Here is a 24,275-nt window from a genome sequence, read left to right as displayed (position 1 = left end):
AAGCAGCTATGTCAGTCCACTGGCTGAACACTAAAAAGCTTTTGTATGCAATCCTTGACAAACTAGTTACTATAGTTTCAATATGATGAAAGTAGATAGATGTAAAATTAAAACCCATAGAGAAGTATTTTATGTTTTACGGGTAGGTCATAGTACGACACAGATTACACAGCTGTTGTAAACAACATACACCCCAGCAGATATTGAAACCATGGAGTCTATCCACGTGCATCAAAAACAACAGGGCTGGTCTCCCATATCAACGCTGTGAGTACGGAAATAGTAAATGCATTTAAATATATGATAGAATTAGCCCTACAAACACTAGGGTACTTTAGATCTAGTTTTTATCAGGATTGCCTCCAGTACTACTGTTGAACTGGGCTTTTAAAATTGTGATATTAGCAGTGCAGAGATTTCTGGTGATCGTGCCCGACACATAATTGTCAACACCAGAGCTTTTGGTAGTCTGCCACAAGGTGATGCTGTCTGAGATGACCACAACAACAGTCTAATACTAATTCAGTATACTTTAAAAGTTACAGTTACTGCCAACCATGCCATTCTTCTAGCCTGGAATAGTCCGAATTGTCACACTTGTAGAAGTGTGCAGATTAGTAGTTGTGTTGTTACTACCATTGGCAGTATGGCATGGGCATTGTGTGGTGCAAGCTGCTGTGGCGTCCTGACAAGAGCCCTGGCACTAGTTTTTTGTGTGCAAATTAAGTGGTGGATATTAATTACGAAGAAATTAATAATCCCAGTAAACTAAAGAGGCGTTTAAAGTGTGAATCAAAGTATGACGGCAGTGGCGTAGCTAGACGTACTGGCACCATGGGCCGCCCCTAAGTTTGCCATGCAGGTGAAGGTGAAGGTGAGAGTGGGGTAGGGGTGGGGGGGTTTTGGTGGCCGACAGACAACTTGTTCTCGGGCCCGGGGGATGGTGGTATTCACAACTTCTGCCACCCCCATAAACAGTGCCGCCCAGAGTGGTCAGATCTCCTGCCCCCCACATCCCTCAACCCCCCCCCCCCCCCCCCAGTTATGCCACTGAATGACAGTACTGGGTTAGAAACAACTCATAAAGTATTGGTACTACAAAGGAAATGTAAAGCATCTGAGAACTGCTTTTCACACAGAAATACAAACACAGGCTTCTGTGCTCAAATTATGCACAAGACAATAACACCAAAAAGAAATGATAGTCTAAAACACTGGGCAATGCAAAGCTGAAACCCCAGTTGAGCAATTTGGTACATGATCCAGGAGCCCTATCCTTCGACTGTCATGAAGATACTTAACATTACAAACATGTAATCTGTAAATGCATTCATGTATCGCTTACGACCTCTGATGAGCCATTGAAGTGCTTTTTTGAGGTGATTAGCATGCTACCGGTAACCCAAGTTTAGTGCATTAGCTGTGTTAGAATTGTGCTCTTGATTTCTTGTGTGTTTGGTAGAATTCGGGGTAGATAGTTGGGAAGGATGGCTAAAGGGAGGGGTGAAAGTTTGAGGAGGATGTTTGGGAGTTCTTAGTTGTCAGAAGGTTTGGGATGAGTCAGAGGGAGAAGGAATAAAAATATTAGGGAAATGTAAATAATTTACACATACATGATGCTTTGTAAAGTTTTGTTTGCCTGACTAAACCCCTCTATAGAAATACCAATATGTACATTGAGGCGGCAATAGGTACATAGCCTGCTATCCACATTTGTCATGTAGTACATTTTTATTGTTTTAAATAACTTTAATTAACTTACATATACATAAATATAAACATGCACTCACTCACTGTAGCTATTAGTAGCAGGAGTAACCCTCTATGTATGCACCCATTAGTACATAGGAGCAGCAACTCCAGCATTGGCATACACATGCATCCTATGGTGTAATATACAATTTTCCCTGATATAAATGTATCTGCTTACAACAGGAGGCACAGTTCAAATTACAACGATGTGTACTTGTATAATGGCAGCCCTTTTCCAAACCACGAGAAGTATAGTTTGTCATATCTGAGTATATTGGTGTGGTGCATTCTTTGGTGTGAGTATAGTCGTCATGTGAGGAGGAGTCCGTTTTTGATTTGTCTCCTGAAGTTGGGATGGTCGTCAGGGAATTCCCTAGTTTGGCTGCTTGAACAGAGAAAGATGTCCAGCCATGGTTTTTTTTCTTGCATGTAGGAATTATGAAGCGGGGAGCCCTGCTTGAGTGTAGGTTTTTGTTGTTGTATGCATCTGTTGATTTTCCTACTGATGGAGAGTGGCCCTTTACCATGTATTGCTTTGTGTGTGACACAAGGCAGCTTGAAGGAGGATCTTCTGACAACTGGCAATCAGTGTAACGCCCTCAAGGCAGGAGGGATGTGTGCTTGTGGCTTTACATGTAGGAGAAGCATAGAGGTAGCATTCTGAGTTCTTTGTCGTCTTGTCATAGTTGACAAAGCTGAGCCAATGTATCTAGTAATGTTGCATTACTAGCTGGTGGGCTGTAGAGAAGGAGAAACTAACATAAAAATATGTTGATGCGCTGTTGAACTGATAACCAGGATATTTGTGGCCAGTTGAGGGAATGCAGGTTACTGTATAGCCTGCATCCTATGAGACCTTCTGAGACATCCAGAACACATTAAAAACACATTTATCAGTAAATGGACGTATTAACTATACTTCTTGAAAGGCCTCTCTATGGCCCTACCCAAACCCAAAGTGGGACCTTCAGCAGAGAGACCATAGTATGACATACCGTGTATTTGTAAAGTGCACGTTCACCGAGAGGCAGGGCCGGACTGGCTACCGGGCAGTTGTGTGTGCTGCCGAGCAGGGGGGTCATTTCGTTGATGGGGACCTGTGTGTGCAAAACGAAATTCGTTTTGCTTTTTTTATTTCAAAGCGCACGCAGGTCCCTATCAACGAAATGAGCTCACACCACGGAGAAATCCTCCCCCCGCTCGGCAGCACACACAACTGCCCGGTAGCCAGTCCGGCCCTGCCGAGAGGGGTATCTTGGCGCTGAATAACAGATATTTACCAGGGTAGAGGCTAGCTAATGCAATTAATTCCTGTGAGAGTTGAGCTCTAGCACAATGCCAGTCACCTTCCCAAGAGCTGCCAGTTAATAAACCAAATAAGTAAGTGTCCTTGCTATCTAGTCATGGCATTAAAAGGGATGTATGATGTAACAACGCGATCATTTAGATCGTGGTACATTACATCGCTGTTTTTACAATGCAAGTTGTTACAACGACTTGCGCTGTAGGGCGCTGGACTTAGGAATAGTATGATTTACTATTCTAACTCCAGCCTACGTACAGTAGGGAAGGTGTTGGAATAGTAAAGCACACTATTCCTTAGTCTAGAGCACGCTCCAGTGCAATTCGTGGTAACGACTTGCGTTGTAAAAGCAGCGATCGAAATGTACTGCGGTGTTTTGACCGCGTTGTTAAGGTTGTTTCCCCATTAAAAGCGGATAACACCCTAGGCATAGGTCGTTAACCATGGTCAATCTCTAGTACACAGTTATGTTCAAGCCAAACGTGAGGATGCAAAATAAGGAGGAGGAGTATGAACTCCCAACAGCAAGTGGGCAATAAGCTATTAGCAGCCCTGAGTCATTCCATCCAGCACAGAAAAATGTATCTTCTGTCTCTGTCGATTTCATATCCCTCAAATGCAAGAAATCCTCGGGTCTAGAACACCAAACAAAGCAAGAAAGAGACACTAGAGATTGTCTCCCGGTGCTTCGGGAGGAATCCCTTCTTTAGGACAAAATCCCTTCACCCACTAACGGTGGCATGCTTCATCAAATGGGATTCTATGGGATTCTCCTCTTGGCGGGAAAACCTAGCCCCGCCAAGGGCTACAACTCCTTCTCTGAGAGGCAGGAGCTCAGGGATGTTTTATTTCTACTCTATTTAGGATATACCAAGTCCTGTAGATGAGAAGCACGAGAACTGGTTGGGTGAAGGGCACAGCGCAACAAAAAATACAAAATGCGGGAATAGTGATGTTAAAACTAGCTACCAAGAGCAACTGGAAATACTTTATTGACTTGTTCCTGGTGCCAGGATTAATGTGCACAAAGGATTAAAAACTGTGCACTTGCAGCGTGAATTTATAACCGCATGAGTGAGACGAAAACAGGTCTACATGTTTCAGCCATCAAGACCCCTGAAGGTGCCATGCTTTCGTCAGGATCTCAAATTGTGCTACTGCGAAAAAACAAGAGAAAGGTGCTAAATAATAAAAGTGAATATAACACCAGTAATCCTGCTGATAGTGTAGCTGATTTACTGGTCTTACCCATATCGTACGGGCAAGAAGCCTCATCTCAACCTGGCAACAACTCAGGGAAGGGGCACCGCTCTCTCTGTCGGTACCCCATGCAGTTCAGAAGCTAAAACCGGAGGTCATATCCCTGCCATTGAACCGAGAACGCATGCAAATAACTGAAGGTCGATACAGAATTCTACTCATTGTGATTGGCTGAGCCAATGGTGGAATTCATTACGGGGTTCTCTGATTGGCTGAGCCTAAGTTGGCATTCTATACACTGTTTTCAAAGGTATGAATATGATCCAGCTCGGTGGAATCTCTGTTGTGCAGGGTACACTCAGATCTCTGCAACACCCACAGAGTTACCTCACTGGAAGCGTGGTTAAGAAGACTCGAGGATGCTTAAGAGGACGGTAGAGAGGTTCTACCAGAGAAACCATGCTGAAAGCGTCATTACTCTGAACCTGCTGCTGCACCAGAGTAGCACATGATAAAACTTTTAAGACCATGAGAATCTCGACACGGCAGCAAATTCTGCAGCAGCAATTCTGCAGCTGATGGAACACATTAGGCCTTCGGCACCATGCTCTTAAAGCGTGCACCGCTACCTGGAAACACAGCAGTGGGGCCGTGGCCAAACCAGCATTATAAGTGGGCGGGGACGGAAGGGCACGGCGTGCCCCTACTTCTTAAAATTATGTTAGTCCTTTCCCCTACTTCTTACTTTTGAAAGAGCGTACCGGGGACTGTAAAATTGCCATACTTTAAAAGTACACCTTTTTTGTTTCCCGCATGAGTGGTGCAACGTGAATATTCAGAAGGCCTCTGCAGTGCGCCCGACCTCCTCCCCTTCCCCGCTGTGTCTAATGGGCCTGCAAAGTGAGACTGAAAGGGCCATCAGTGTAGCATGGTGCGAAAACGGCTACTCTGATGGCCCTGCGGCTGCTGTGAGCCCGTGATTCACACCTCACAATTCTTCACTATCCTCGGTTGTCCACCAGTCCTGACCTCTCTCCTTCCCTCCATGTTACTGCTCTTCCTCCGTGTTGCTTCTCAGCATCCCTCTGTATTGCTTCGTTGGTGCAAACAAAAAAGCGTTATGATACACAGCCAGCGCTGGGAACGTCATAGCCCTTTTTATAAAAAAATCCTTCCCCGCCTGTGTCTTTGTCCAAACACACTGCTTTGCAACATAGGTGCGAAACATTGACAAAGCTGCTAGATGTCATAGGTGATGCCTATCGGCTTTGCCAATCATTGAATGCTTGCATTAATTTTGCATTTTTCCTTTTTGAAGGGCCTGCGTGCATCTGTGGTCATTTTTTTTTATGGCGCTCGCAGCATTGGCAAATAATATTTTTTCCATTTGCCAATGCTGAACAGCATCAGCAAAAAGCGTGTCAAAAAGCATAAACATAGTTCAATTACTCCCTAAACAGTATAGTTAAAAAAAATATTATGTACATTTAGCAAGGTAGAGGTTTCTTCAATATAGCGCACTAGAATTATGCAGTAATCCAGTTCCAAATTATGTGGCAGCATTGAGTAAGCTATCCACGAAGAAAAGGCATATTACGCAGCATTCTTTGGCGCCATCTGTTGCAGTATTTTTTACAGTGTCTTGTCTTTTCAGCACTCACATATGCCATTTTTCAGTAGTATTGGTGTAGCACCTGAACACTGTTGCCAAGGGTCTGCCTTTGAACCGCACGATGCTTGGTGCTATTCGGTTTTTAAGTAACCTTTGATCATTTGAGCAAGATGCATCTCTCTGGCTGTTGGAATAAGCACATTATGCAGCAGATGATGGATTATGCGGCACGTTTTGTTTATACCTGCTTATGTAGAGAATTATGTGGCTTCAGAACCCCATTTATTCCAGAGTCTCTTGCTATTCCCAATCAGCAGGTGTGCTTTGATTGTTGTTTCTCTCCTGAACCAAAAATAGCTTGCATCATGTACACAAGGAAAAGCTTACAAGGGGATTCCCCAGAGTGAAAGGGAAAATGGATTGTATGTTGAATAAAACAAAGTAAGGTCTTTGAAATTCCACAAGTACCTCGCTGAGGTAAATTGTGGCATAAGATTTGCTTACGATTGTAGTAAGTCTTTGAATATTTTGTTATTTCTTCCAGATGGTGAAAGTTTGTCAAAAGACTTGAGAGTGATGCTTGTTATATATGTTAGCTTCTTTATGTTATTCTATATTAGCTGAGTTGTCTACAGCAGCCCACCGTTGAATGTAGAAAGGATGTTATGTTGTGTGCAGGGCCACTGGAATTACGCGGCAAGAGAGGACCAACTGATGCAGCAGAGTTGACTAAATTATTCGAAAAGTAAAGCCAAATTAAGCACCATAATGTGCCACTTTTTTGTGATAGTATTACTTCAATGTTTTGTCATTTTCACATGTTAACACTGGGCAAAGGTTTCACCTCACTAGTACCAGTTAACATCCAAATTCAGCAATTGACCACAGAGCGGTGACCAGTGAACCTTTGCACAGGGTCTTGCACTGTACAGCAACATCTTTTGCAGCATTTTTAGTATCTTTTCTTCCGTTTGAGTTGGAATTTTTTGTTGTTGTTAGAATCAGCAGATGATGGATTATGATGGATTATGTAGCAAATGCAGTAAATACATAGTTATGCAGAAAATGCAGCAGCCACAAAATCTCATAATTCCAGTAGTCCTGGTTTTCTAGCTTTTATAAAACGCCACACTGGCCATTAACCAAGCCTCTACCTTGACCTTGACCAAACAGCTGTCTCATATCAGGTACAGCCTTTTGATTTATTGGCAGTTTCCAATATGGTCGGAACTTCTTGGAGTTTGGATTGCTTCAAACGCACGTTATATGGAATCCCCTCTCCTCTGCACTCTTATACGTGAATTGAGATTATTTGGTGTACACACTTTGTAAGCAGTTCCCGTCCAATCTCAAGTGGGTGTGGCTATGACAGCCACCAAGCAATGGCTGACCGGCCTCATTTCTTTAAGGCGGCGCAAAAAGCAGTGCCACTGGAATTATGCAGCAAGGGAGCGTCAAATTATGCAGCAGGTTCGAGTAAATTATGCAGCAAGAAAAGGAAAATTACGCAGCTTTACGTGGACCGTTTTGTGATGATATTACTTCATTGTTTTGTCCTGTTTAAGCTTTTTAACACTGTCTGGGCATTAGTTGTACCCCATTAGTAACAGTTTGAAACCCAAATGTAGCATTATACGTTCTTTTATTTAGTAACGTCACTTCCATCCCGTATGAGACCTAGAGAGCTCACTCCAACTCTCCTGATGCATGCACATTCATATTTCTCATTCTTATTTTACTTCAATACAGGGATCTTGACTCCATAATAGTGCCGCTAACAGCCATAACCAAAAACATCACTTAGTCATGATTTAATTAGCACTATCTCCAAGTAATGTCCAGCTTAGCTCTAGTCACAAATTATCAATAATTGGATGCTTTCCTTGCATAATTGCTGATTGTAGTTATATGGAGTGCTGCTTACTTTTGAAAATAAAACAAAGCAGGAGGCAAAGTCAAGCCCCATACTGTCATCAGGCCTCCCATTTCCGGTGCTTAATTTGACAAGGTGGTTGCAGGTGGTGGCCACCAGCACTCGTTTTTGGGGACTAAAACAGTACAACAGAGAAAGGCAGAATATGTGTAAAGAAAGAGGACTGGAAAATAGAGACAAGAGCAGAAAGCACAGGGAGTGTTTGGTGGTAGCGGACACAACTGTCAACCCTGCATTCGGCAGCACTGTTAACGAGCTTTTGAGAAAAACTTTGAGCCCCGGCACATATTATTTGACAAATTAAGCACTGATTTCAGCTGCCTGCGGCCTCTGCTTTCAACAGAAGTCAATGGGGGAAATTCATTCTTCCGGTTATTTTAAACAAATCTCCCTCTTTACTCTTCTAAAATGTTGGCATTTTGCTCCGCCGAAGGGCATCTATCCTGATCTGCCCCTGCTCTCTGTGCTGCTGGTAGGGGCCCGACAATGCTGTCCCTGCCTATCTCAATCCAGACGTGCAGCTTAACCTGCAATTACAGTGCAGAGGCTCTGCTGATGCCCCTCAAGCCTTTTTTATGCCTGCTCGCCCTATGTGCCCCCTGGGCAGTTTGCAGTCTGCTCTGCCTGCCCGTGTGATCTGCGGCAAGTCTCCAGAAGTGTAGAGATGGCGGGCCGGGAATACCAGAAGAAGCAAGGTGGGCGAGGGGAGGGCTGGATGCAGGAGTAATGCTTGATAGGAGTAAGTAAAGGTGGCGAGGGAGGGATGGGTCCGTGTTTACTAGAAGCAGGGTAATGAATGATATGCCAGGAAGTGAGGGTGGTGAGGGAGATCTGGGTATACTAGAAGCAGGGTAATGAGAAATACCAGGAAGTGAGGGGGAGCTAGGGGAGACCAGGATGTGGGTATGCTAGAAGCAGGGTAATGAGTGTTGCCAGGTAGTGAGGGGGAGCGAGGGGAGGCCAGGATGTGTTTGTTGAAAATATGGGCATATTATATGATGCTCTCACAGAATTGGGTGACCTATCCAGAAGGCTGCAGCGGCCTGATATGACCATATATGAGGCCGATCGCTCAATATAGATGCTGATTTTAGTGTTTGAATCAATGGATGATGCACCTGGGCCCTTTGCTACAACTGCATTAAATGCTGCTGAACGGATGCAGTTTGATGGTGTAGGACTGCAACAGAACAAAGGCTGTGTTAGCATCAATAGGGCACAGTTCTTTCGGAGCTTAGCAAATAACCTGCGAAAAAGGATGACAATGTCTAATGCATCAAATGTTTCGAGATGCACAACCACAAACAATGACCAAATCAAATACAAAGAGTTAGTACACAGAATGAAACTCCTACAACCAGTTTATTGGCTAGATCCAGTAGACATCTTATACGGTGAGGGAGAATTACAAAACCTTTGTAGCAGGTTGCATGTATTTGATACTAGGCAGTACATCCTTGGTTCCAGAGAGTACAAACAAAATAAAAATTGCATCCCTGAAAGCCTGAAACCATTAGTGCACATTATAAACACCTTTTGTACCTCAACTGCTGAATGTGAACGGGGCTTTAGTGTAATGAATGATGTGCTCACACCACTGCGGAACAGAATATCAATAAATCGTCGGTCTTCTATAATGTTCATAAACATCGTGGGGCCTCCTGACATAGAATTTAAACCTGAATTTTATGTTCAGAAATGGTTAGAAAAAGGGAGGAGAAGTGCCAATGAAAGAAACTGCATGGCTCGGAGACAAATGGCTTATGATTCCACTTATAAGCGTATTTGGAATATTCTGTGATTGGAAACATGTCCCACATTGTAAATGAATTAAATATAAACAACTTATATATTAAACCTCAAATACACATGTGTATCGATTGTTTGAATTAAATAACGTTATAAGCTGTAACTGGTCAGTGAAATGTCAAATGCACTAAAAATTGGTATGTTTTGCTATTTTTAGCCACACCTCCGACTCCGCCCACTAATCCAATCCTCTGCTTATTCCCGCCCCCTGAGTCTCCGCCCACAGTTCCCCTACTTTTTTGTCCCCACTTCGACCACTGGGCCAAACACACCCCTGCCTCGCTTTCAGCTGCTTCTCGAGCGTGCTTCAGAGAGACATTCACATTATAGCATTGAATTGAAATGTAATTGAAAGTGTGCTTACTACCATTGGCGAGGTGTTGAAGCGCTTTCCGCCGAGTAACCTGTGGTTATTGTTGACTCTTAGGATTAGTTTTGTGTTCTCAGTAAACCGTTCATGCCTTTACTGCAGTGCCTTTGTGATACATTAATTTGTAAAAGGTGTGGTCATTAGTGGGGCCAGGACTTGAGTCGGGGTCCAACGCGGGTTTGATGGCGTCCCCCCACTTATTTTACCGGGTGGACCCCATCCCCCCTGACAAACAGCTCTTCACTCTTCGGCCTCTCTGGGACGAGATCGGAGCTCACAGCACGCTGCTCACGCGCTGACTTCTCAGATGCAATCGCATCTAAGGGGTGAGCGACGGGAGGCAATGATCTCGATGGTGTAAGCCACCTTTCGTGACATCACTTCTTGTTGTGACGTCACTTCCGGTGACAGCGTCTGTGTCCCCCCCCACTTTTTTTTTTTAGGACTTGTGCCCAGCAGTGGGGCTGAATGTGTAGCAAATGGCTGACCGAAGGAACACATGTATATATTGTATAATTGTAAGGGACATGATTTAAAAGAAAGAAAAGTGAATGTAAACAGTCATGCGACTTAGCAGGGCAGTTTACGTGCTGAGGAGGAGTGCAGAAGGTCGACATGGAGGAGAGGTAGAGTCAAAAGAAATAACTCTAGGAAACATTCAAAGTTTAAGTTTACGTCAATTTTTCACGCAAGATTTTAGGAAACCCTCTTCAAACCTACTCTGCTGTGGTGTTTGTGGTCAGAGAGAACCATGCTTTTTATATCGCCATGAGGTTACTTGTCAAAATTTTAAAAAACCACTTGTGAAAGCTAAGAAGAGGGCTTCCGTATTGGAGGTGTGGAGTGTCCCCACATACACTGTGCACAAACCTGATGTTTCATTTGTGTGCATGTGCTTGTGGGATCATGGAACATAGGCCCTGGGAAGTAAAGGCCCTTGGATCAGGATGAAACAGAACCCTGGGAAAGGGATTTAGGATTAGCGAGATGGTACCTGAGGTTGGGGGCTGCATGATCGCAAGAGTGGGACACCGAGGGAAGGTGGATACAGAAAAATACTGAAGTGAGTTCTGTTATCTGGCAATCTAAAGAGAGTGTGAAGTCTGATGCAACTGAGTCCTGCACTATGTGACCTCAGCCTGCTGTAGATGGACCTGCACTACGCGGACTCCGCCTCCACCGGCTACCGAAGATGCTGCACTATATTACCTCTGCCTGTTGTAGAGGGGCCTGCACTATATGGCTTTGGACTACTATAGTGTGGCCAGCACCATGCCTGCTGTAGAGGGTCCTGCACTATGTGGCTTTACCCTGCTATAGAGGAAACTGAACTATGATGCCTCGGCCTGCACCAGGGGCTAGCACTATGTGACCTCTGCCTGCTGCAGAGGATCTGCACTATGTGGACTCCACTTGCCGTAGAGGTACATTCACCATGTGGTCTCAGTCTGCTGACATCCACATTGCTGCTTAGCGCGTTGCGCGCACGCTGCTACAGGCAATTTTAAAACGACCTCGTTTTTTATTTTATTTTAGTTATTTCCCTTGATTTTAACTTAGCCCTCCTACCTGCATACTAATTGTTAACCACCGCTATTAGAGCGTGTCCGGTTCCCGGGGTGGGCTCAATTTGCGGCAGACATCTTGGAGTGGGGTAGTTGGTGTTTGTTTGCTGGGCTCCATCTTTTAGGGAGCGCTTTAGTGTGCTTTAGTGCGCATAAGCATACGGGGGACGCCTATTTAAGGCGAGTTGGCCCAGGGTTAGTCCTATTGACATCCACATTGCTGCTTAGCGCTTTGCGCGCACGCTGCTACAGGCAATTTTAAAACGACCTCGTTTTTTATTTTCTTTGTTCTTTAGTTATTTCCCTTGATTTTAACTTAGCCCTCCTACCTGCATACTAATTGTTAACCACCGCTATTAGAGCGGGTCCGGTTCCCGGGGTGGGCTCAATTTGCGGCAGACATCTTGGAGTGGGGTAGTTGGTGTTTGTTTGCTGGGCTCCATCTTTTAGGGAGCGCTTTAGTGCGCTTTAGTGCGCAGAAGCATACGGGGGACGCCTATTTAAAGCTCCCTGCCCAGCGCAGCGGGATCGCGCAGCGGGAGCGCCTCTCGCTTAGCCTGAGTCGTGCCAGAGTCCTGCCCGTCTGCGCCCGTCCGCGCCAGACTGGGCCTGACTGGGCCTAGGGACTCTGACTAACAGCTATGTCTTTATCAGCATTTCAGGCTGTAACTACGACATCTTATACGGGTGAGTTTTTACGATCACTATGCCCTCCTTTATATTTATCCTGTTCCCGTTGCACCTTACCGATACATAATTTTCAATGTGGAGGTTGTAAATTCCGAACTGGTAAAATGTCTACTTGTAAGGCTATGAAACCGGTTCATACTCGTGGTCGTAGAAGGATAAAGTTACCTCCCACTAAACACTCCACCCTTCAGTTCTGGTCCATCAATTGCCGGTCCCTACCCAAACATAAATCAAATATTTTTGATTTTTTGGTTTCTGAGGAGCCTGATGCCTTGTTCCTAACGGAAACTTGGCTTCATGGTAGCTCCGGCCCGGATATCGCGTGTGCTGTTCCTAACAACTATGTTATATTGAGACAGGACAGAGAATCTGGAAAAGGAGGAGGCATTGCAATAATCTTCAAGTCTTGCTATTTTTGCAAACTTGAAGCTTTCCCTCTTCCTGGTTGTGAGGCTGCGCTTTTTAAACTTGCGATTAACCCTCAATTTACTTTATCTGGCCTCTTAATATACCGTCCTCCCGGTAACGCCCATACCTGGATATCCGTGCTTACCAACTCTATAGCCCCTCTATTGCTTAAAGCCTCAAATTTTACTATTCTTGGCGATTTAAATCTGCATCTTGATGACACCTTGTGCGCCAATAGTAAGAGTTTCTTAAGTGATTTAGAGGTTCTGAGCTTGAGGCTGTGTAACTCAGGCCCCACTCATTCTGCAGGGCATCAATTGGATCCAATCCTTTCCAATCTTTCCTTTGACTGCTCACAGAATGTTCGTCCCTTGGATTGGACTGATCACTTTGCAGTCCATTTCGCCCTATCTGATATCAAACTGCCTATCTTGAATAGACAGGGCAAGGGCGAACTAGTCCATAGATGGGGTAAACTAGATATTTTAAAATTTAATCAGTGTCTCTTTGATACTCGCCCCCTGAATGATGAAGCTCTTCTTAAAGACTTGAACTTGGCAGTTACATCCTGGCTTACGAATGCTGTAAACATTGTGCTTCCCTCTACTCCGAGACTCTCTAAACTCCATCGAAGACCGGTGCTGATGCTCTACCGACCCCCCCTGTCTTGGAAGAAGGCCAATGTAATTCCATTGCGGGATTTTTTATCACCAAAGTCGAGCGTATCAACAACTCTATGAGTGCCTCTAACATAGCAACTCAGTCTCAACTGGGGTGCGTGACTATGACAGCACCTCTATCCCCAAGGATAATGATAACTAACTGGCTCTTATTTGATGATGACTCGTTCCTTACCTGCTTGAACAGTGTAAGATCTGGTTCACCGCGTGATCCGGTGCCTGCAAAAATTTTAAAGTTGTTCGACCTGGAATGTCGGCGCCCCCTTATGAGACTCCTGAATGCCTCCTTGAGTGAGTCTTGTGTGCCACAGGACTGGAAGCACGCGATGGTGGTCCCACTTCTGAAAAAGACTGGTGCGGACACATCAAACCTTTCCAATTTCAGACCTATCTCTTTGCTGCCTATCTTTTCAAAGATACTGGAGAGGCATGTCAACACGCAGCTTACTTTTTTCATTGAAAATCAGGGCTTCTTACATCCGTCTCAGTCCGGTTTCCGGGCTCACTACTCTACTGAGACTGCTCTACTAGGGGTGACGGAGAGACTACGGCACGGTATCGATCGCGGTGAAACCTCTGCTCTCATCCTGTTGGACTTGAGCGCAGCATTCGATACCATGTCTCATTCCATCTTATTAAACTCTCTCCGCTCCCTTGGAATAGCTGGCCCTGCACTTGCCTGGTTTGCCTCCTTTTTAAGTGAGCGCACGTTCCAAGTTTTCTCCCAGAAAGCTGCATCTACGATTTGTCCATCGGCGTATGGCGTCCCACAGGGATCTATTCTCAGCCCGCTGCTATTTAATATTTACATCAAGCCTCTTGCTACCATCGCAGAGGAAGCCGGGCTGACTATTTTTTCATACGCCGATGACACGCAAATCGTTTTTTCCCTCTCCAGCACTGAAGACAGCAACGTGTCTAGTCTGAAAACTGGTTTGTCACTTGTGGCTGAGTGGATGCAGAAGCATCTCCTCAAGCTTAACGGTGACAAAACCGAGATTATCATCTTAGGGAAGCAGAAGGGCCTTTGGGGCCCACAACATTGGCCCAGTACTATGGGCCCTACTCCTCTACCAGTCCAGGTGGTACGTAACCTGGGTTTTCTTATAGACGCCAAACTGTCTATGAGGCAACAAGCCACTAAGGTGGCAGCCACCTGTTTTACTACCTTAAGATGGCTCCAAAAAATTCTCTGGATGTTGCCTCATGCCACTAGGAGAACCGTAGTCCAGGCGTTAGTAACATCCCGCCTGGACTACGGCAATGTTCTCTATTTTGGCGCAGACGTCGCGACCGTTAAGAAATTACAGGTCGTACAAAATTCATCAGCTCGTCTTCTTTGTAATATTCCGAGGAGGTGTTCGGCCGTGCAGGCTCTTCGTGATCTTCACTGGCTCAAGATTTCAAGTCGAATCAAATTTAAAGCCTTATGTTATCTTTTTAAAATTAAACAGGGTTCTGCCCCACCATATCTTCAAAGTTTAGTCCAACCTTACAGGCCCTGTCGCACTCTGAGATCATCAGCCAACTGTGATTATGTCATCCCTAGATTCAAGCTAGCGAAGATGGGCGGAAGATCATTCTCCCATCTTGGCCCCAAATATTGGAACGCCCTGCCCGCTGCCTTGAAAACCGAGACTAATATGCTCTGTTTTCGGAAAAAACTAAAGACCCTACTTTTTTTAATTACTCCCTGTATCTCTTGTTGCTAAATCCAGCTGTGTCTGATGTCAGTTTTTCTTCTTTAGTCTGTCCCTTGCGCCGGGAAACCCACTGCGGGTAGCTGTCGCGCATTATAAATTCTAAATAAATAAATAGAGTAACCAGCACTATGTGGCCTCAACTGAACTATGTGGTCTCTGCCTGCTACAGCGGCTATCAATATCTAGCCTTGGCCTGGTACAGAGGACCTGCACTATGTGGACTCTACCTGCTGTAGAGGGACTGCACTATTTGTACTCTACCTGCTGTAAAGGTACATGCACTGTATGACCTCTACGTGCTTTAGAGGGACCTGCACTATGTGGACTCTACCTGCTGTAGAGGGGCCTGCACTATGTGGACTCTACCTGCTGTAGAGGGACCTGCACTATTTGTACTCTAACTGCTGTAGAGGTACATGCACTGTATGACCTCTACGTGCTGTAGAGGGACCTTCACTATTTGGACTCTACCTGCCATAGAGGTACATGCACTGTATGACTTCTACGTGCTGTAGAGGGACCTTCACTATTTGGACTCTACCTGCCATAGAGGTACATGCACTGTATGACCTCTACGTGCTTTAGAGGGACGTGGACTATGTGGACTCCACCTGCCAGAGAGGTACATGCACTGTATGACCTCTACATGCTGTAGAGGGACCTGCACTATGTGGACTCCACCTGCCATAGAGGTACATGCACTGTATGACCTCTACCTGCTGTAGAGGGATGCACTAGGCAGTCTCCGCCTTGCATAGAGGAGCCTGCACTATGTGGCACACAGTTCTCAGACTTCTTCAAGGCAATAAGGCAAAGGTACTTATAAATTAATATCTTCAAGATCGGTCTTGATAAAAAGATGAAATCAGTTTGTCCAAGTAGGGTAAACTCCAAGAGTCCGGAAAGAGGTCCTTAGTTATTGTGATCCAAGTCAGGGAAGTGGTGCTCCCTGTTTCAGTTCCACATTCCTGACTATGACCGCCATAACTACAAACCTTAGAGATTACCCTACTTGTATATCAAGACCAATTCTGAAGATTTTAATTTATAAGTACCTTTGCCCTATTGCCTTGAAAAAGCCTCGCAGGGGGTGAAACATATGTCATCAAGGAGCACAAGATTATAAAATATTTTAAAAGAATATGATGATCTTTGCAGCCTCGGTCGGTGCAGGTAGTCACGGTGGGGCGGGCGGGACAGTGAGGGATGTCGACAGACGGAATAGGATTTATTTATTCATTTAATTTTCCTTATTCTGTGGTCTGCCGACTTCCCTCCCTCCCGCCCCGCCCCACCCCACCCCACCCCACAACCCCACCATGCTTACCTGCAGCGGACTTTGTTGGATCTTTGGACTTTTGCATTCAGAATAACTAAATTGAATTTTATCATTGGATCTATTTACTATTTATGACTGGCCTATGCCATAGATTATTGTTCTTCATTGTATTGTGGATTCTCGGGGTATAACGCATTTATAGGTTAGTCTATCAGAATATAGCCCTGTAAGGCGACACAGCACCCTAGATTATTATAGATTAATAACCTAATCCAAGCTCCTCAGAAACGCTGTGATTCTCTTCCAGGACAATGCTGACGACACTAAAATATACATGAAAATCTCTTCCCTTGAAGACCTTGCCCTCCTTTCAATCACACTACTAAAGATTTATAATTGGATGTCTAAACATAATCTAAAACTCAACCCAACTAAAACTGGATTTCTATTGATCTCACCTCCGAAAGCAAAAAGCTCAGTACAGGAATGGATGGCCAACTTTCCCGCCCCGGATAGCTGCCCCGCCATTGACCAGCCTGATAGATCCCTTAGTATTACCCTTGTAGATCAGCTAAACCTCCTCAGCCACATCACACCCAAGGCCAAAAGCACACAACACCAACTCGGGCACCTGTGGGGCGTCAGACAACTGAACCCAGAACAAGACCTCAAAACAGTGGTGCAATCTCTCATCTTCTCCAGACTAGATTACAAATTTGCCCTTCTTTCAGGCATTCCCAAAGTTTATCTAGGCCCACTGAGACCAACTCCACATGCAGCAGAGCACTTCATATTAGGTGTCAAGAAATGTGACCACATTTCGCAGGCCTTACTAACCCTCCAATGACTTCCCATTGAAGCTCAGGCCCAATTCAAAACTGCCTCTATTACCCACATAATGCTGCACTCCTTTTCACCCTCCTATCTAAGTGACACACTGAAAATCTACGGAGCAAATAGGGGTTCCAGAAATGCCCAATCCCTGCTCCTGGCACATCCCCCACCTACAGTCGAGAACGGTACATGAGGCAGTCATTCTCTGGTAGTGCCACAGGAATCTGGAACTCCTTACATCCTCCTTTTGCCTAACAACCTGCATATCCACCTTCAAAGAGGACGTCAAGCTCTTCCTATTTGACAGACACCTGGGTTATTCACCCTCAACCATACCTAAGTACTCTATCCAGGAGACAAACTACCTTCCTTGTATGTCCCTCACTTCTTAATCAATGCTTGAACCATGTTCATCTCTTGTCCAACGGCTGCACTTGTCCTGGTCGCAGCTACCGATGCAATATGTCTGGATTTAATCATTGTAACTGTAACTTGTTGTACCCTTGTATCATGCTACTGCTGTAGAGCGGTCTGATGCTTTTGGGCCATGTCCACGCTATATAAAATTGCAAAAAACTTTTTTTTAATGTGGCAACTATGTGGCCTTGGCCTGCTACGGAGGGCAGCACTATGTAGCCTGGTATAGAGGACCTTCCGTATGTGGCCACAGGCCTCACCCAGTTATAGGAGGCCTGCACTATGTGGTTTCAGCTTGCTGTAGAGGAAGCTGCACTAAGTGGTCTTGGCCTGTTATAGCAGGCCAGCACCCTCATCATGTTGTTGAGGATCTACACTAAGTCATCTAGGTCTGCTATAGAAAGACCTTCCCAATGCGGTCTTGACTAACTATAGATGAACTTGCACTATGTAGCTTAAGTCTGCTATAGAGGAACCTGCATTATGTGGCCACAGTCTGCTGTAATGGAATCTACACTATGTGGCCTCGAACTGCTGTAATGGAACCTACACTTTGTGACCTCGACCTGCTGTAAAGGAACCTGCATTATGTGGCCTTAGCCTGCTATAGAGGGATATGCCTTCTATAGAGGACCTGCACTATGTGACCTCTGTCTGGATACTATAGAGGGACTTGAACTATATGGCCTTAGCCTTCTGTAGACTGGCCTGCCTGCTACAGAGCACCTGCCCTATGTGACCTCTGTCTGGTTGCTATAGAGAGACCCGCACTATGTGTACTTAGCCACATATAGAAGGATCTGCCTGCTATAGCGGGCCTCCACTATTTTGCCTCAGCCTGCCACATAGGATCTGCACTGTGTGGCCTAAGTCTCCAGAAGGGAAGTCTTGCAGTATGTGGTATCACCGTATTATTCAAAAGAAGCAACAGTGAGGGTAAAACACATTGTAGCACAGACCCGCACTATGTGTACTTAGCCACATATAGAAGGATCTGCCTGCTATAGCGGGCCTCCACTATTTTGCCTCAGCCTGCCACATAGGATCTGCACTGTGTGGCCTAAGTCTCCAGAAGGGAAGTCCTGCAATATGTGGTATCACCGTATTATTCACAAGAAGCAACAGTGAGGGTAAAACACATTGTAGCACAGAAAACAACCCAAATGTGTACAGAATTAACTCAATTGTCTTTGCTAGTATGCTGTCCGCTCAAACCCCAAAAAGGATCCACCGTCCTAAGATCCAAGAATGTCCAATATAAGTCCAATGATTCGAGGGAGTGGTTCACAGGTCTTGAAAATATCACAGGGTCAATGACCCTGTGATATTTTCAAGACCTGTGAACCGCTCCCTTGAATCATTGTGATATCACCGTACTCTAGGTGAGTCTGCTCTCGGTGGCCTCGCCCTCCTCTGGAGAGACCAGAGCATCAGATTTCCCAACAATCACGCTAGCATATCTTGTTAACATACATTATATGAGAAGCAGGACATGAGGGTGCATAAGGGGTAATGGAAAGAGACAGGAGAGAGAGTGTGTGTGTTTTTTGTATGTGAGAGGAATGTAACAATCCCAGGTGAAATCCAACAAATATCTCACCATACCCAAATGGAAGCACCGGTACCCAACTATTTACTACAGAATACATTTTTTAGGGGGTGGTGTAACCCACCAAACGCCATCCTGAAGTTTTGTCCCTGCACCTTGCCGCCTCACAGGTCACTGGACAGATTTCCACTCTGTAACTGGAATGCCCCTGCACACTCTAAAGAAATATATATACAGTCAAATGGTGTCGACTCTAGAGAGCAAGGACAAAGCCTATCAGTTGAACAATAATAATTGATATCTCTTCAAGTCTTTCGTAGGTAGGTGGTGTCGTTAATGTTCATAACAAATAGACCAGCCGACACGTGTTTCGTCGCGTTATGGGACAATCTTCCCGCGACTCCTCAGGGCTAAAGACTTTGTGGGCAAGTAGTAGAAGTCGCACTGTCGGTGATAATTCCGACCCGACAGGGCGCTAGACTTGTTGGTGAAGTAGCGTGGTCGAGTTTAAATCTTGCCAGTGCGGCTATGGTGCCGAAATGATGAGTGGGTAAAAGTATAGGAAACTCTCAGATTTTGTCACGTAGTGGTTGTGAATCCAAGTTGTGAAGTACGTTGGTAAAGTTTGAATACACAGAGCGAAATTGGCAAGTTCTATAGAGAACGAAACGAGTTGTAGATCGAGTGCTGTAGGTGCGAATGTGCACTTATTGACGGTTAGCGATCAAAAGTAGACAGGAATGCTTCCTGGTGTTCCTGTTCCTTTCAGACATGTGTGTCCATAGTGCTCGATCGCTATGTGTACCCGGTAGCACCCGCATTCCTGTCTACTTTTGATCGCTAACCGTCAATAAGTGCACATCCGCACCTACAGCACTCGAGCTTCAACTCATTTCGTTCTCTATAGAACTTGCTAATTTCGCTCTGTGTATTCAAACTTTACCAACGTACTTCACAGCTTGGATTCACAACCACTACGTGCCAAAATCTGAGAGTTTCCTATACTTTTACCCACTCATCATTTCCGCACCATAGCCGCACTGGCAAGATTTACACTCGACCACGCTACTTCCACCAACAAGTCTAGGGCCCTGTCGGGTCGGAATTATCACCGACAGAGCGACTTCTACTACTTTCCCACAAAGTCTTTAGTCCTGAGGAGTCGCGGGAAGATTGTCCCATATCGCGACAAAACACGTGTCGGATGGTCTATTTGTTATGAACATTAAAGACACCACCTACCTACGAAAGACTTGAACAGATATCAATTATTATTGTTCAACTGATAGGCTTTGTCCTTGCTCTCTAGAGTCTACACCATTTGACTTTATATATATTTCTTTAGAGTGTGCAGGGGCATTCCAGTTTCTTTGTGCACAGTGTTGACCCGGGTCGACACTTCTTGGAGGGGTATAGGGTTTTCCCCTCAGCCCCTTTGTTTTGCACCTCACATCTAACAGTGAAGTAATTGATTCTATTGCACTACTTCTTGGCAGTGCGCCCCTTTTGAGAAAATAACCATTTTCCTAGCCAATATAGATTTCCACTCTGTGACCTCACTGTGCACTCTGCAACCTCACCGTGCACCGGAGGCACCTGCACCCTGCCACCTCACAGGTCATGGGACAGACCTCCAATCTGCGACCTCACTGTGCAACCTGCCACCTCAGAGGTCATGGGACAGAACTCCACTCTGCGACCTCACCAGGCACTGGAGGCACCGGCACCCTGCCACCTCACAGGTCACGGGACAGAACTCCACTCTGCTACCCCACCATGCACTGGAGGCACCTGCACCCTGCCACCTCACAGGTCACGGGACAGAACTCCACTCTGGGACCTAACTGTGCACTGGAGGCACCTGCACCCTGCCACCTACAGGTCATGGGACAGAACTCCACTCTGCGGCCTCCACGTACACCGGAGGCACCTGCACCCTGCCACCTCACAGGTCACAGGACAGAACTCCATTCTGTCACCTCACCATGCACTGGAGGCACTTGCACCCTGCCACCTCACGGGACAGACCTCCACTCTGCGACCTCACCGTGCACTGGAGGCACCTTCACCCTGCCACCTCACAGGTCACAGGACAGACCTCCACTCTGCAACCTCACCGTGCACTGGAGGCACCTGCACCCTGCCACCTCACAGGTCATGGGACAGAACTCCACTCTGCGACCTCACCGTTGACTGGAGGCACCTGCACCCTGCCACCTCACAGGTCACGGGACAGAACTCCACTCTGCGACCTCACCGTGCACTGGAGGCACCTGCCACCTCACAGGTCAAGGGACGGACCTCCATTGTGTGACCTCACCGTGCACTGGAGGCACCTGCACCCTGCCACCTCACAGGTCATGGGACAGACCTCCACTCTATGACCTCATGGTGCACTGGAGGCACCTGCACCCTGTCACTTCACAGGTCACGGGCCAGAGCCTCCACCCTTTTGTCGTGTCCTTAGCCCCCACAGATACAAGGGAGAGAGGTAAGGATCGATGATTCTTTATTGATACAGTATGTGCTGAGCTGCCCACACTCACATCTACCCAAGCTTCCTCATCCCTCTGCACTCCCCTCCCACACCCTTGACCGGATGTGGTGTCCAGTTCCCTTGGTCTCCCCACGGCCCACTGCAGAGTCCTAGTGCCCTGCTCCAGGTCACTACATCTCCCCCTTTTGTCACAAAGAAATGACAAGAAAAGTGAAGCACAGAGACGTTCAGATAGAGATAGATGCAAGTCTGCCATGGCACAGGTCGGTGTGCTTCCCATCATTACATTTCTTCTATTAGTCTTTTTGGCCGTCTACATGCTCTTCTCGGGCCGGCCTCCATCTGTTGCTCTTCTGCGGGTCCCTCCCCATTGTCTGTTTCTTTCCTGTTGTGCTCCTGCTCTTCTTGTTCTGCTGTTTCCTTGTCTTGGTCTTCCCTTTTCTTCTCCTTCAGTTATTTGAAATGTGAGCTGTTCCGTGTTATCCTCTGGTGTTCTGACTCTGCCGTGATCATTGGGCCCTTCACTTTTGTTACTGTTAGCGGGTCTTTTGAGAACATGCTGTCAGATTTCATTTGTTTTCGTTGACGCACTACCACGGTGTCTTCTTCCTTTAGGTCTGACGAGATTGCGTTTCGCTTGGCGTCTGCATATCTTTTCATTTTTTCCTCTCTGTCTTTTTTCTGCAATGCTGCTGTGATCTGGTGACATAGTTAGCTTCGTCCTACTTGTTCTTCCCAGTACTAGATCTGCTGGGCACCTTCCTGTGGAGTTGTGGGGCGTGTTTCTGTAGTCACGGAGTACCTGGCACAGACCGTAGCCAAGTGATATCTGCGCCAGCTTCGCCCTTTGAACTGCCTTTTTGATGTTACCTATGAACATCTCCACCATTCCATTCACTTGAGGTCACAGCGGAGTTATCTTCCTGTGGTTTATCACTAGATAGGCCATGAATCTGCGGAAGTCTTCTCCTGAGAATGGAGGACCATTGTCTGTTTTTAGCGTTTCTGGTGAGCCCCATGCTGCACATATGTCATCTAATACCGGTAAGGTTGCTGTTGCTGATGTCAATGGGACATGTCGTACTATTGGAAATCGCAAGTATTAATCGATGACAACAAGCAGATAGTTGCCTGTGTCCAGTGGCCCAAAGAAATCTGCTGCTAATATTGTCCACACTGCTCTTGGAAGCACGGGCGTAACACAGGCCCCCGCAGACCACGCGGTGCGGGGGCCGCGCTCCAGGGGCCCCCTTCTCACACTGTGCAGTGAAACTACTGCACTGCCCTGGTGTTTTATATACATCATCTTCTGACAGGAGGTGGTTGCAGTCGCTCCGATCGGCCAGGCTGGCTTAGTTGTGCTCTCACTGGGGCATTTCAAACATTGTTTATTTTCCGCCCGAGCCAGAAATTTAAGTCATTAATTGCTAACTGGGCGGTGCGAGCGGGCGGAAGTTATGTTTGAAATTTTCGTTTTTCGTTTTTGAAGCCGCCACTGCTCGCACCGGCTCCTGTGTATCTCATCATGGTGCCCTGATCTGACCAGGCTGCTTGAAGGCAGGCTCCTTATTCATGGGGGGAGGATTGGGGGGGGGAGGGGTAGTCAAATGCCAGCGCCGGATTTTAACAGATTGTCATGTAATTACTCACAAATTTCTACTCCCTTCTAGCGAGTGTGGGGTGTGAGAAGTGGTAAAACATGAAGTCTCAAAGGCAGTGTATTTTGAATTACACTGCTTACTCAGTGAGGTTCACCATTTGAAAGTTTAACTCTGCAGAGAAAGAAGCCTTTGTTTCCAAAATCCTGCTGGCAAAAGGCAAGGATGAGAACATATACTCCTTTGCAAAGCTGTCTCATGTTTGGCGCTCGGCGGGCTCGAGGCACCCACGCGCAGGACTTTCCTCTGTGGCTAGCAGTCTCTGCCCTTTCCGTATCTCCAGCAGCCACCGCTTGGGCATAGTGGGAGTGCACCGGGAAAGTCATGCACTGTGCTCTTTGAAGCATCAAGTGTCTGCAGCATGATTCGCAGCCTTTGGTCTAGCAGTCACTCTGGAGACCGATGTCCACCTGCCCCTGGAGCAGCTGGAACTACTACTATTTTGTGCAAAGGTAAATTAAACGGCCGGTTTCGAGGACACTCATGATGCAGCGCTAGTGAAATACGAAGGCCAGCAACCACACTGCCAGACAGTCAGCCGCCCTTCCAAGGGGGTATGTAACCTTTACAACGAAACTTTTACAACGACCTACCATTACAACGCAACTTTTACAACGCAAACTATTACAACGCATTGCTCTGGGGGGCGCTCTAGGATAGGGAATAGGTTAATTTACTATCCAATAACCTTCCCTACTATCCACGGGGACTGGAGTTGGTATAGTAAATTAAACTATTCACTATCCAGCACCCCAAAGCGCTATGCGTTGTAATGGTATGCGTGGTAAAAACCGCGTTGTAAAGGCAGGCGTTGTAAAAGTATGCGTTGTAACGTCATACATCCTTCAAAGGGGTGTGCTCAGAGAAGGATGCCAGCCACATTCATGTGGAGTAGCTGGCACCGGTACAAAGCCTGGCCCCGGAAGACTCGGTCCATCGAGGTCAGGTGAGCTTCAATCATCTTAGATTTAATGGTATTATTATATCTATAGTGTTAACGTATGAGCCAAGCAGTT

The sequence above is a fragment of the Lissotriton helveticus genome, chromosome 6 (assembly GCF_964261635.1).
Source record: "Lissotriton helveticus chromosome 6, aLisHel1.1, whole genome shotgun sequence".
NCBI lineage: Eukaryota > Metazoa > Chordata > Amphibia > Caudata > Salamandridae > Lissotriton > Lissotriton helveticus.
The sequence above is the reverse complement of the archived record's forward strand: the minus strand, read 5'-3'. Positions refer to the sequence as shown.